General features: G+C 35.5%; 1 protein-coding gene and 1 pseudogene across 6 annotated transcripts in view; both read right to left on the reverse strand.

Moving 5' to 3' along the window:
- Positions 1-15,769, reverse strand: part of PHACTR1 (phosphatase and actin regulator 1) — a 537,206-nt gene that overhangs the window by 429,117 nt on the left and 92,320 nt on the right. The gene's annotated exons all lie outside the window — the stretch shown is intronic.
- On the reverse strand, positions 15,444-15,562 carry LOC118605423 (annotated as a pseudogene).

A 15,769-nucleotide genomic window follows, 5' to 3' on the forward strand; every position in this document is an offset into this window, starting at 1 on the left:
TGCTAGAAGTTGGCAAGTAGTTTGCAATTTAAAATAGAGCAGTTAGAGGAGGCCCCACTGAGGTGAATGATACTTGAGCTGGAACTTGAAGGAGTTGAGTGAGCCATGTAATACCTAGAGGAGAGCATCCCAGGCACAGGAAACAGCCAGCAAAAAGGCTGTGAAGCAAGAGACCACCAATGTTTTGAGAAAAAATGGAGGTTGTTGTGGATATATCAGAGTGTGAGAGAAGGATGATTCTAGATAATGGAAGCAGAGGTAACAGGATTCTATATCAATATAGGCCTTGAAGGTCCTCACTTTGCTTTAAGTGAAACTGGGAACCAGTAGAGAGTTTTGAGCAGAGGGTGGTCTTTCATTTTTAAAAAAACATGGCTTCTGTTTTGAGAATAGGTTTCTAGTGTAAAAAAGTAAAAATAGGGGCTTATTTGGAGGCTATAGGAGAGATACGATGGTGGCATGAAACAAGGTGGTAGCGGTGGAAGTGGCAAGATGTGGTCAGATACTAGAAACATTTTTAAGGAAGAGCCAACACAGACATAGGTGATTAGAGAAAAAAAAAGAGTCAAGAATGCTTCCAAGGTTTTTTAGGCTAAAACCAGGAATATGGAGTAGCCATCCACTGGGATGTAAAGGCTGAGGATAGAGCAAGTTTTAATGGGTGGAAATGAGGAGTTCAGTTTTGGACATATGTTGGGCATTTAGGTAGAAACATCAAAAAGTAGTTAATATGTAAGTACAGAGTTTGGGAGAATGGTCTGGGCTCGGAAAATAAATTTAGAATTTATCTCTGCATATCATGGTATTTAAAATCAAGAGTCCAGATGAAATCACCGAGGGAGTTGGTGCAGGTGAGGAAGAGAGGACCAAACACTTAGCTCTGAGACAGTCCAATATTAAAGGTCAGGGACAGAACGAGGGCTGCAGAAGGAGACTGGGAGGAAGTTATCAGTGACTTTGGATGGAACCCAGGCGAAGGGGTTGTCCTAGAAGCCAGGTATGTGAATAAAGTTTGCCAATGGAAGACGGGGGTGGCTGGGATGGGGGTTGTCCTACAGTGCAGACATGTCTAAAAAGACAAGATGTAAGAACTGACCTTTAGATTCAATAGGACAAAAGGTGTTAGTGGTCTCAGAAAAAGCAATATTAGTGAAGTAAGAAGACAAAAATGTGAACCCAGGTGATTTAAGAGGAAATGAGAACAGGGGAATTGGGAACAATAGATATTAACAAAGGAAAACAAAGAAAGGATGGTTTCTATCATCCAAAGAACCTCAGCCGATACAAAATTAACATAGCTATTCCGTTCTTACATGATTTCTTCCTTTTTGCCCCAAATACTCTTGCTTCTCCACTTCCTATCTCCCTTAGAAAATCCAACTCCTGTTATCCTTCTTTTCCCTGAAGATGTGCTTTAACATTTATATCCTATGTCTTCATTCTGTATTTAATCAATTCTGCTTCTAATTATTACTCTACTCTTCTTGTCTATGTCTTATCTTTCCCTATAATTATTAGCTCTTGGATGGCAGAGACAATGCTTTAAATTTTTTTGGTGTTCTTATAAATTAGTACTAGAATATTATAAACATAAGGCCCAATAAGGCCTTGGTCAGTGCTGTCTGCCAGATTTATGTATATTCTCAGACAACTTAACAATTCCTCACTTTATTAATATATATATATATTGGTAGGTAAGAATAATAACAATAAATACAAAATTAATATTGGTATCTTATTCCATCTAAATTTCAGAACAGTGTATCAACATGAAATACAATTAATTTCATAGAAAATTAGAACCCAACATATCCTCAATGTCCTGATGAAATCCTTTCATTTGTTATATTTCCTTACTCTCCATCACCTTACTCATTAAAAATATGTGATTTTGTACATGATTGCTAGTTTATTCAAAATCCATAAAAATAACTTTTACAAGATAATATTCCTCTCTTGCATGTAGTCTCTAGATTTTTGTTTCTGCAAACAAGAGAATGAGTTTCATTTTTGTAAAGCTCACATCTTGCGAGATGGTGCAAATTAAAAATATCACGACTAGCTGATGCAGCAGGGAACTTGGGAGGGCCGCTGTGGATTTAGTAGTGCTCAGTTTAACTCATTTAGCTTGCCTGAGTTAATGGTTAATGGACTCAAATGTTTTTTTGAATCCAAGGCTTAGGTGAAGGCTGAGCTGGCAGCCATGATCTCCAAAGTTGACTCTCTTACTCATCCTGAGATGCTGGTTCCAGTCGAGGAAGGTCACTCTGGGCAGACCAGTGCAATTGATGAAAGTCCTGAGATCTTACGGGTCAACACACCAGCCTCTCTCCTACCAAAATCCTTCAAGGAGAAGTGCTGTGATTTAGCATTTGACCCCGTCTGACATGTAATTTGTTCCGGATTGATTCTGAGCAGCATCTGTCAGCCTGTTAAGGGTACCAGACTATAAATTAAGACCAAACGGAGCTTTTTCTCACTGCCTTCATGACTTGTGTGTAAAGTCAAGTTGGAATAAATTCCCAAAATACATCTTTGCTATTTTTTATACCAGTATTCTGGGAAACTATTTGCTCAGGATATATCATAACCTTCCTAATCTTGGCCTTGCATATGTAAGATTTACCTCACAAAAGACCTTTCTGCCTTTCACATTCAAGTCATGGGAAGATATTGCTGATTTTTTCAAAGGAAGTATTTTTTTTATAGAGAAAATTTATGTAAAGTTTAAGGAAAAATTCTAAATTTTCATGCTTTATACCTGCCTTTAATCTCATATCTACTGAGTTCTAACTTATAATAATAAGTTCTAACTTAAAAAGACAATGTCATTAGTAGAAAGAAACTGACAAGTTGTTCTGGCCTTGCATTGAAGACTAGCATCAACCCTTGATTCAGTCTCATGATTTCTGCTGTCACAATTTCCTCAACCATAGAATGGGATTGAGGGGTGATCTCTCAGCTTCCTTCTATGCTACTATTCTGCAAGAACTATTCATTCAGACCGTTTATTTTTCAGTCGACTGCAAAATAGTCCTGATTTTCGACTGCTTGCTAATCGAAATATTTTCCTTGGTAGTACTTCATTTATGTGTTAACAGCTTATTTCCTAACCTCTCCGAATTTATATAAAACTTATAATTTACTTCAGTTATAGAAGTTAGGGTATGACATCTATCCCACCCTCTATTTTCCAAAACTCACTACCATAGGTGATTTAACTTGAGAGTTATAAAACATGTAATTTTATAGACGGGGTATTTTTATACATGACCATAATTTCAACTACGCCTTTTTCTATCGCTGGAGTTTAGCTAAGTGCTTCTATCGTAGGAGAAGAAACAAACAAAATGACTACTTTTATCAAGACTAGAGTGGTGGGCATTGAACGACTTTGCTCTTATACTCTGGAAATAGCCGTCATTTTGAACTCAACTTCAGAACAGCAATTTCCAGGTTTCTAGCTTCCTTGATGCTTAAATACTCCAAATAGGTATGACCAGTTACAACTGACAATTTCCAGAAACACAGAATGCAATTTTTCCCCCTTCTGTTCTCTCTTACTTGAGTACTGATTTCTGAACCTAGGCCGTCATACGGCAACCCCACACTCTGTACTGTATTGATCCCTATGTTTGATGCTTTGAAATTGATTATTAACAAAATATCAAACTTTTATTAAAATTTATTTTTCTATTTAAAGGAGTCAATTTAGGAAGCTATGAATTTATAATACCAGCATTGCTCAAATACACACACACACACACACACACACACACACACGCACACACCAAAGAAACAATCAGAAGCTGCTGGTTTTGCATCATCACTGGTTTTGCATCATCACTAAAGACACTAAAGGCTACGTAAATAGCCAGACTATTATAACAAAATTCCCATTTCCAGGAAAAGAATAGGCAATCTTTCTTATCACCATGTCGATTGATATTTTTGAGTACTCAAAGGCAGAGTGAGAAATTATATTAAGAATAAAATTTTTTATTTTCTTTTTGATTTGTGGTTTTAAAATCTCAAAAGTGTATGTTATTAAAAGCACAGTAGAACCCTTGACATTTGAATGGTTATCTTATCAAGAAAGAATTCCCTTCAGGAATGTCAGAATAAACATTAGCAATAAGGTGAGTACTATCAGTGAAATATACACCATTATCTTGCACTCAAGGTAGACTTTCATAAATATTTGTTGAATGAATGAATATATAAAAGAATCCATGGTAAATGAGTAAGAATTAACATAAATGTAACATAAATAATATAATATTATGTAATACGTAAAAATAATATGAATAAATGAATAAAACCATACTGGCAATGGAAAAACAATGTATTCTAAACAAAGTTTATAGAGTCTTGATTCAATGCATTGGAGAAATACTGTTGCTTCAACACAAGGAAAGAAATCCAAATCTTCCTTCTGTTTTTCTGCTGCTTTTGGTGACAAACCTCCCAGTCTGCAGAGATTAGTCAACCCTTGTACTACTCTTGTACTTTTCTTTGAGACCGCCAAGCACAAGATGTAACTGCTGTCTGAGGTTTCCTTCCTGAGCAAAACAAGAAAAAAAAACTTTCTACCCTTATATGTCAACCTAATGCATGCACTTACATTTATTATCCTATGGAACAGCTCTGCCATGGAATAGCAATGGCGACAAAGAGAGGGTGCCTATGGCAGCCTCTTCGATCTGATGGCAATGCATGCGGTTATAGTGGGTGAGATTCAGTACTTGTGTATGTGTCAGTTCCAATAAATGCAACTTTGCTTCATGCTATGTCCTATATTTCTTCTTAGACTATACATTCCCAGTAGTTTAATTTTGGTTTTTCTCTCTATTATATATATAATATATAATATATACATATAATGTATATGTATGTGTATATTATTGCTCATATGTATATCTGCATATGCATGTGTTTATATGTATATGTGTATGATCATCATGTATGTGTATATAAGTATTCTTGCACTATCTCCTATAAAGGCTATCAAGCAATTATAGAACTAGTAGCCTTTTGTGTTGATCTTTCTCTAAATTTCTAGAGTGATTACCTATATAAGTCTTATTTATTATTTTATCATTTTATTTATTTAACATAATATAGTAGAATGTGGATTTAAACTCAGATAACCTGAATTTGAATCCTATATCTGTTTACTTAAGCTCGTCATATAACCTCACTGACTCAATTTCTTTGTGAAAATGAAATAATAATTTATAATACATTGTACATTAAAAATACGTGTGAAGCATCCAACATGCAATAAACATTCATTGCCGTGCTAATTGTGATTTTTATGATTGCCTTTCTCCACAATTTGATCAAAAGCTCCTGGAGGCTAAAAAATGCTATCTAGGAATCTATCATGGATTTACTAATCAAAGCAGAAAGTATGTAATGGCATTCTGTAAATATGTGTTTATTACATAATCCATGTGGTTTGGACTACAATGGAATAAAGTCATCTCACTGTCATAAGAACACAGATGAAGTCTGTTCACATTCTCTACGCCTTTGTTACCTAACCATTGCACCTCAGTTGTCATGGCACCTCATATACTGCTGAATACAATGAGAAAAAATAAATGTCTTTAAATAAGCACATTAAAAATTAAAGTTATTAAATACAATTCTTATACATTAAACCAACGCTAATCCAAGGTGGATCTGGCTTTTGTAAATGTGAGGCATTTGATCCACACACAGATTCTGATCAGTGTGTTCCTAGTTACCAGCCAAGATGCACAATACAAAGAATCTGTGCATTTCATGCAACCCACCTGGGTGATGGATGCAGGGAGATGAGAAGACAATGAGATAACTTGAAACCAGGATTCCTGACATTAAACAAGTAATACGTAAGCAAAATAACAGGCTGACAGCCTTTCCTTTTCAGTCCACAGTTCAGATATCCTCATAACACATGTAAACTGTTTCATTCGTGTTGCCTAAACATAGCTAAACTAAATATGGGGGGGGGGGTGCATAGTTCATAAGGAATATTCATTGCTGAGCACTGTAAATATTTGTCTCCAAAAATGATACAGTTAAACACAAATATTTCTTTTTTCCCCTCTCTAATTGCCAGTTGAGTTTCCAGCTGGCTATATATTTCATAAAAGAATAGGCACTAAGGTAATTACTATGTCTACTGAATAATTTTTCTTTTTGAGAGCTACATGGTCCCCTTTTTCTATCATCAGGGCGCCACCCAAAATCATTATTTTCTGTTTCTCTGTTACTCTGCCTGCCCAATTGATAGAGTCCTCTTTTTACATTTTTCTACTGGCCACTATCCAGCCTTAGCTAATATTCCCTAAAGGCTAAACACATCTTTCAGTTCTTGTCAATTGTTATTACTATTTTTCTTATTATTATCCATGTGCCACCAGAATCTAAGCTCATGAAAAGTAAAATACTAGATTAAAGACTTATGTAGAAGAATTTTTATTTCAAATTTTTGTGAAAAACAGTCATATCCTCAATATTATAAATCTATATGCAAACATTAGAAATAGTCTTAGAAACTGAATTAGAAACACAAGTTAATTATATGTTGTCTATGTAAATAATCCTCTTATGGCCTGACATTATACTGGAAGGGTCAGTCATGGTACTTGCCACATCTAATGTACTCTCTGATGACACTGGCCTTGCCCACGTACCCTGCTGGAGGAAGCAGCCCTAAGCAGTACTTGGTACAAGGGCTCATGTTCTGTTCCATGTTTTAAACCTCCAGATCTAATGAACTGGACAAAGAAGGGGCACCTGACTGCCAATCCTTAGGTTGACCAGAAATCTAGGTGATGACTTGGTACAAAAGCCTAGCCCCACCAGAGTCAATACCCATTTGTTAGGACAAACACATTCTTTCACTTGAGATTTAAAAGGAAAATTTTGAAATAAACAGTCAGTTGATAATGGGAGAGAAATAAGAATTTACTACTCTACCTCCCTCCAGGAAGAAGTGGAGATGGCCAGAAGCAGAACACCAGAGAGAAGAGTCACAAACACCTTACTACTGAAGCGGCAATGGATGGGAAAGAACTGTCACCACGAAGATGTGTAGACAGTGATTGATGTCAGACTGCCATGACGTGTCTGTCCTGCTATGGCTGTGCTGTGCTTTTCATTAAATTAATCTCCCATGAATTGATATTACCAAACTGAGCTTTTCTCTTCCCTCCAAAAGAAAAGACTAGCTAATAGTGGACATGTTTGATGAAAATATTCTTCTGAACATTCTAAGGGCAACCCTAGAATCTTTGTGGGCCTGTTTAGAAAATAGCTTGCCAAACATTTAAAAATGCCAAACACTTTTTTACTAGAGTGAGCATTGATTTGAAAATGGTTTCATCACTAGAGGCTAAATATATTGGGTGGAAAAAATATTTAGTAGTGAAGGAACAATCATAAACTTTATCATTAACAGTAGGTGCACGAGAGGTCTAGATTCTCAACCCTAAAGTTATCACGGAACAGGAGACTTGCAGTGAAACCAGGATCATCCCAGATGCAGAATGTGGGAGATAAGGATGGGAAGACACAGCACCACTAGCCTCCAAGTATGTGTACAAAACACAGTAGAGACTCCAAAATATTTAAGGAATTCATTAATTTCCATTCTTTAATTCCTCTAGTCTCTCCCAGGAGAATGACAGGAATGGGAAGCTTCTATGTTCCTAGTTGGAAGAAAAAAATTTTAGTGTTTTGTGAGTGACTTCCAGCAATGTCCCTGAAAATAGTGTGAGTGATAAATTGTGCTAAGGGTACTTCTATCAGCTTCCCGTGGCTGAGGGGGAAGGAGAGAGAGCAGAAATATGTCTCTCCTCATCCGTTCCCCAGTTTATTTCTCCTCCAAAATGATCTATCACATAGGAGATGACAGGGATGAAGCATGGGGTTGGTTTGCACTCTAGAATTTCAGAAATTATCCATTTAAGATTTCACTGGTTGTTAGAGCTTTGAGGATCACTCTCCGTAACTTTTGCTTTGATATGCTTAGATCACCTTAAGGCAGCTTGAATGAACGTATGCAAACATCAGGAAGGTAGCACATAAAAGTACCTGCCTCGAGCATGCTGTCATTTATCAGCTTGCCTAGAGGAAGTCATTATGCATGCAAATTGAGGTATTAGGGATACACTCAAAGTTTTAACTCTAGGTAGAAAGCAGCTCCTAGCACTCCATTCCTTCTGCAGGAACCCGGAAAAGATTTACTCTGTGATAAATGGCCATAATACACTCAGTAAAATTGTCTCTGCATAATTCTGCTGGGAATGATGCTAAGAGGATTTACTATATAAGCTCACAATCACATACGGCAATTATCTGTTTCCATAAATCAGACCCTGATACTCAGATACAAAGCTGCTCTGCAGAATGCTTAGGTATGTGCATGCACACAAGCAAAATGGAATGGCTTCTCTCTTTTTCTCTCTTATATACACATAATGGAATACTTTCATTGCTCTATCTTCTATATATTGTGCTTTTGTTACGAATATACCTGTCGAAGATTTTAAATATTAAATAACAACAACAATAAATACTAAAATACAGTCAGGTTCTTGAAACCCTAAATCCTCCTAAGCTTTCTAATTGCTACCTACCTCAAGGTGTCATCTCAGAGTTCCCTGCCACAGGTTCTTGATAAATTTCTCTTTCTTCCTTCTCTCTGAGCTAGAACAAGATGGGAATGAAACCAAGAGTCCTATGACTTTTGCTTTAAATCCTAGTTCTAGAAATCCTCTCTCTCTCTCTCTCTCTCTCTCTCTCTCTCACACACACACACACACACACACACACACACACACACACACACACACACAAACTCACTCTCCAACTCAGAGACCTAGCCTTCCCCACTCCACTGCCCCCATAATTAGTAATCAGCAACTCTTGAGACAGCAGAAGACAGTAGCCTGGACCTGACTAACAGTCACAAGGGCTGGACCTCTGGAAGGGTAAAGATAAAATTTTGACTTAATTTATGTTTCAGCTCTTGAGCTCTAAGGTGGAATAACCCCTTGGTTACTTTCTCATAAAACCAGGCAGAGGAATGTCAGAGCAGACCTCAGAACTGTCCTCAAGGCCTGAAGAAATGATTTATTACTTCAACTTGACCAATCATCTCCCACCACAACCCCAAACCCCTAACCCATGGTGTCTTGTGATTTTGCCCTATATAATTTGTAAACTACAGTCCATCAGAGAGTCTCTGGATTAGCCAGTTCAATATTAAACGATTTTTCTTTCTGTACTGCAATCTCCTGCTCCTGCATTTCTTTGGGTCAGTGCACACAGGCAGATGGACTCAAAGCATTGGAATCCTGGTAACAGGAACACAAGTGGACTTCTCAAGGATTTGTACATTGAGAAATAACCTGTAAATAGCATTTAAAAGTTCAGTGAGTAATATTTAAGATATGTCTTACATAATTTTCCATGATGTATTCCTATTTGAAATGCTCTAGCTATATAAAAAAACACTTCATTTAAACTAAGAGCAAAGGGGGGAGGGGGAATCCTTATATTGCTGGTGAAAAACAATAACATAGAACATAGTAAAAATATTTCTTTTTAGTCCCAGTCATATAGTAACTTAGTGTTTCTGATCACCAGTTCTAATATGGGGATAGGGGTTCCCCTATACTAACTAGTGCTGCTAGGACACAGCTGAGTAGCCTACAATTCAACTGTAATGCTACAATTTAATTTTGAGACTATTTACCCAGAGATAGCATCAGATTCTCAAGTTAAGGGCTCAATCCTACAAAACCGTCCCCTTCCCCAACTTTAGACAACAGTCCAAGCTCCAGGTTGTCATCTGTACTTCTAATCAACTGTTTATAAACCAGAGGTTCCCACGACACCCTTCTCGAGTTTGATTAATTTACTAGAGCTGCTCACAGAACTCAGAGTAACATTTTACTTACTGGTATTCTGGTTTATTTTAAAAACATATGATTTTAAAAAATGGAAGGAAATCAACAGAAGAGATGCAGAGAGCAAATTATGTGAAAAGAGTCGTGGAGCTTCCGAGCTCTCTTCAAAATTTCCATTCTCCCCAAATCTTCACCTGTTCACCAATCTGGAAGCTCTTGAAACTCCATCCTTTTGAGTTTTTATAAAGGCTTCATTACACAGGCAAGCCTGATTAAATCGCTGGTTGTTAAATGATTCAATCTCCAGCTTCTCTCCCCTCCCAGGAGATTGGACTTCTGGTAACCAGTCCCCCTCCTTAGGTTATCTATGGCTTTCCAAAAGTCATCTCATTAATATAACAAAAGAAACCTTTATAGCTCTTATTGCAGGAAATTCCAAGAGTTTTAGGAGCTGTGAGCCAGGAACCATGGATGAAGACCAAATATATATGAGAAATATATTTCAGTCATCTGAATGACTCAATATATATATTTTACAAATCACAACATCGCATATATCAGGGAAATAGCTTTTTCAATTAATAAATCTAATAAAGAAGATTTTGGTGGATTTAAAATTAGGGTTTGCCTACTTGGTCAATTATGTCAAATGGAAAAAAAATGAGAAGAATGGCATGAAATTAAGTGAAATGAATGAAAATGGAACTCATGTGTAGATGGTGTCTTTTATTTAAGATTAAGATTTATTTAAGATCTCAAATAAAAAGGAATAATTTCCAGAGAAAAACTGCATAGACTATCTCCCAGTGCATTTGCTTCAGTTAACTAAAGTAAATATGACATTACAAAAAGGTTTAACTTAGCTAATGAATCAATATGAGAGTCAGGATTTCTTTCTTTGGAAAATGAAATAAAGGAGAGGAAACTTGCTTCCTTAACTTTTTAATATACCGGATCTGCCATGCACAATTGTGCAGATTGTCATGGCATGAAGGCACAAAGCCAGGGCTGAAATCCTGGCTGTCCCTGTGGCTAAGCCATGAGCACCAGGTTGGAGCAGTGACTGCTAGGATGGGCACCCTTTTCTAATGTGCACAAAAGAACAATACGGGTTAGTAGTGAAACTGCAAAATATTATGTAGAAAATAGAACTGTGCCTTTAAATAATTTATAATATAACTCTAAATTTCAAGTCTTTGTGCTATTATTACAGACTACCCTTTCATATTAGTTCAGGTTTAGAACAAATTTTACTATCTTCTAGGACACTAGTTTCAAACTTGTGTCCATGGTCATTGGGAGTGGGGGTGGGGGTGTGCTTGGACATATTTTTAATAATTTGCAAATTCTTTATAGGAATGGATTTGATTTGCTGATTTTTATTCAGATGACAATATATAAAAATTGATGTAACCCCTTTTGCAACAGCTGCAAGTCATACTAAAGAGAACTATTAGGGTGAACTTAATAAGTAAATAATTTATTTGTACCAAGTAAATCCGCAGAAAAAAAGTCTTTACTGTGTTCTTACAGAAAACTATCACCTGGAACTTGAAATATATAGGCATGCTAAAATCTAAAGCCCTGTTGCCATAGCAGTCGATACTATTTTCATATTTTGAGTGGTAATTTAATTTCAGCCAAACAACATGCTTTGCCACATTAAATTAGTTTTGTTAATTTGATTTTAATTGATTCTGTAGCCTATATTTGATCGTTAATTTGTTTTGATTTTATGGTTGTTCAAGGGCTATGAGTGTAAGGAATTTATAACCAGGTTTGCATATGTACAAGTTTAACATGTTTATTATGTTGCAAATGTGCATTACAAAAATAATTTGTCAGTTCTAGGGGTCCAGTAATTGTTTTTCTTTTAAAAGGATCCATATATTACTCAAGATTGAGAAATCCCCTTATATTTTCTGTACCAAACTCAGGCCTTTAGAACTGCTGTTCTTATAAGAAGTCATCCCATTCATTTATATATACCACTTATTAACTGTAATAGGAATAAATTTCAAACACGTTCATGCTATTATTCCTTAGATGTATGCAAATACTACTGTATTGAATGAAGAAAAAATGTTTCAGTATGACTCAATTCTTCATCATTCCCACCAATCAATTAGATACTAAACACAAATGCTATGTGCACACAATGCACATCTTTATGAGAGGGGGAGCTATTTGAAAATTTCTAACCTTATAAAGAATTGTTTTAACTAAAAAATGAATGACAAATACTACTCTGGGTATCTTTTGACCATTTTGTGGAAAACATATGTGCCATAACTTATTTTCTATGTATTAAAAATGATATTTTATAACAGTCTATATATCCTGTAAAGGACCCTACCTAGTTTTCTTCCATTTCTAAGGAATCTAAGACTCTTCGTTATTATTCTATAGTCTAAGATCTTATTTTCTCAATCTGTGAGTAAACAAGAAAAGTAAAGACCAATCTGGTTAGATAACTAGTCCTTAAGATTTCCTATGTTTATAAGTCAGGGAAAATAGTATGAATTAGTCAATGAAAATGAAAACATACTTTAAAATAATACATTCATTTTGTTTAAATAGTCCTATTTAATAGTGGGATGGGATTTCACTCAGAATTTGTGAAACTCCAAATTTGAAAACGGAACCATCTTCCCAATGACAAACACTAACAGTTTTCAAAACTGAGTGGAAATCTTTGCAGGATGAGTGTGCAGACTGCTAAGACCACTACAAGTGTCAGCTGGCGGATGTGAACAAGCACCTGGCTTCCCAGAGGGTGCTGAAAGTACTGACTCAGTCTTTACAGAGTCAGCTTTTCTGGTAGAAGTGGAAAGATTGTTTTCTTATTTTGGACTAACTTAAATTTGCAAATGGTAATGAGGAGTGTGTTAAGACAACAGAAAAAATTCTCACTTCTTTCTTCAATCTATAAGTAAACAGGAAAAGGAAAATAAAGACAGTTTGGCTACATAACCGATACTTTTCTCTGTTGACATGAATATGTGTAGTTAAAAGAAAAAAATAAACATTTATAGACAAAAGATACAGGAAAAAAATCTTATATTTGTTTGGTTAAAATCTTGTATATGCATTTTAAAGAGACAAGGTCTTCAGTTAGTTTTTTTTTTTTTTTTCAAATATCACTTGACTGTTCAGACTAACATGATCTTTACAACTGTAAGATACATTAGAACAGGAGATATGACTATAATGTGTCCCCATTGTCTTTTTACCTCCTAGCATGATGCCTGGCACCAAGTGAGCATTTAACAGATAATTGTTGAATAAAGTGATTATTTTTAACTGTTTAGTTTTAATTGATTTTAACATAGATAACTAATTAATGGTTTCCTGTTCCCATGAAAATGGTTGAGAATCTCTTGTTTTCAATCAAGGAGTAGGTAAGCCTGGTAGTACAGTATGTTCCAGTCAAAACTATTGGCAGGGGAGACTCTTAGACTCTGAATTCTTCAAAAAGCAAACTTTTAAAAAATTTGCTAGAGTTAGAGCAAAGAGCCTAATGCTTCTGGATTCTCATATGCACAAACTACATTTCATCTCATTTCGTATCTCACATGAATTTGCATATTTTCTCTACCACAATGAATTTAAAGAACACATATTAAATTTTATTTTAGTTTTCCATTTAGCGATCAAAAATAAATAAAATCTCCCAGGATTAACCTTTACCACCATAATACAAATTTAAAATGTGAATGATGCCGTGTGGTCACATTAGACCACATGATTAATGAGTTGAATGAAAGGAAATTGATTTACATCCTTATATTATATTTACTACATTACTCCTTCACTATGTGGCAACAAATGGTCAAATCCAACTTCCTCTAAATAAGTATTTAAAAAATTAAGATATTTATTTTAACTTTTTAAAATAGGAGGTATCATTTCACTAGGGGTGTTTTTTGGGAGTAGAACATTGATTTATTATAGGGTTACAAATACTAGGAAACTCATTATTTGAAAACTTGAATATCATGTAATATAATGTGCAAGTCCCTGGGTGATTAAAGTGTTGAAAAGATTAAGAGGCTAGATTAATCCTGGAGAGAGGAAACAGTGAGGTCCCTGAACACTTCCCATGCTCATCCCTTTAATGGGTTACTCTGGCTGGTGAGTCCAGGACATTCTTGGCTGATGCCATCATCAGTTAAGCATTTCCTAAGTGGAAAGTTCCCTTGGAAAGACAACAGAAAGTTATGGGTCCTTCAGCTGTAGACACACTCTAAAAGTGACTCAGAAACTTCTTAGAAATATCTTCCCTTACTTTATTTGGAAATGATTTTACTTTTGGGGGAACAAAACTGGATCTGATGCCAAGCCCTGTACCTCTTTCTTAAAGCCTCTACTGAAAAGTACCAAGTGTAATAGTTCTGTGTTTGTGGGTGTGATAGTGTATTGAAGATACCTAAAGGCTCAAAGAATTATTGGTTTGAACATATTCAAGTCTTTGAGAAGTGTCAGGGAAATAAATACATGCCTTTGGATCTCAAGGCGTTTACCTGAGGAAACTTTGTAAATTATGGGGGGGGGGGGGCATTAAACAGACATTAATCATGAATATTATGGACAAAAATAGCTAATAATGACAAAAATGTGTAAATATAAAATACAGAGTATTTCCAAAACAAAACATGTATCTGTCTCATCAGAAGAAACACTATTGCCACACTTTAAATTTTATTAACTCTCTCACCTGCTAATTGAACACCTTTCTTTTCACCCACCACCACTTTCTTTGGTCCTTACCTACCATCACTCTTTAATTTCCCAGAGTGAAAATCTTAAGCAAAAATTCTAAGAGAAAAATGGTTTTTGTGCTTAGAATGCATTTTCTAGACTACCTTAATCAATGAACCAATTGATACAAAATGAGTGACAAGTATGTTCTAGCCTAGAATGGAAAGAAGGAAAAATGAACTCACTAAACAAAAAAAGAGTTCTGACTACTGGAATGTGACAAAATTAGATATTTTAGTTAAAGTTTGATATTTTTAAGCATTATATGAGAAGTATGAGAAGTAGATATTCTGGCAAAGTGAAATGTCCATGTGGTTTTAAAGATTTTTTTTTAAATGCCAAGCTGATGCCTGAAGCAAATATTCACAGCTCAGATATTATAAGATCTGTGAAATTTGAGGTTTTATATTAAAATTGAAACATGACTTTAACTGACAGCTTTCTGGTTCTATTGCACAGGGCTAGTTTGAAATATGTTTTTCAAGTATCTGATTTAAAACAAGGTAATAGAATTAATAAAATCACATTTCTTGTCCCTGCAGAAAAGTGACAAATTGTGTAAGTCTGAAAAACACACTATTGAATCAGGTTAGGCTAGATGGTACAAGTAATAATAACTGGAAGTTAGCTGGGGAAAATAAAACCATTTGTCACAGCATTCTTTATATGTGTGTGTGTGTGTGTGTGTGTGTGTGTGTGTGTGTGTGTGTGTATAAAGAATATATATATTAAATATATATATTAAAGAATATATATATATTCTTTAATATATATATTTAATAGCACCTGGTCTTCCTAGGTGGTTTCCCATCCAAGTACTAACCAGGCCCGACCCTACATAGCATTTGAGATCAGATGGGATTGGGTTTGTTCAGGGTAGCATGGCTATAGAAAGCATTCTTAAAATAATGAGCTAATGTAGAAGATGTACATCTCATGTACACACATAGTTAACTCCCAGACATGGAACTTCACTTGTTGCACGCTGTTGAGAAAGCTTGGCATGAAATGGAATTTAGCTGAGATAATCAGTCTTTTTTTTTTAAGATCTAAACATCTTCTAATGTCAATCCCCTTTTCACTTCAGAAAAATGCAAACA

Source organism: Rousettus aegyptiacus, unplaced genomic scaffold (genome assembly GCF_014176215.1).
Source record: "Rousettus aegyptiacus isolate mRouAeg1 unplaced genomic scaffold, mRouAeg1.p scaffold_m13_p_1, whole genome shotgun sequence".
NCBI lineage: Eukaryota > Metazoa > Chordata > Mammalia > Chiroptera > Pteropodidae > Rousettus > Rousettus aegyptiacus.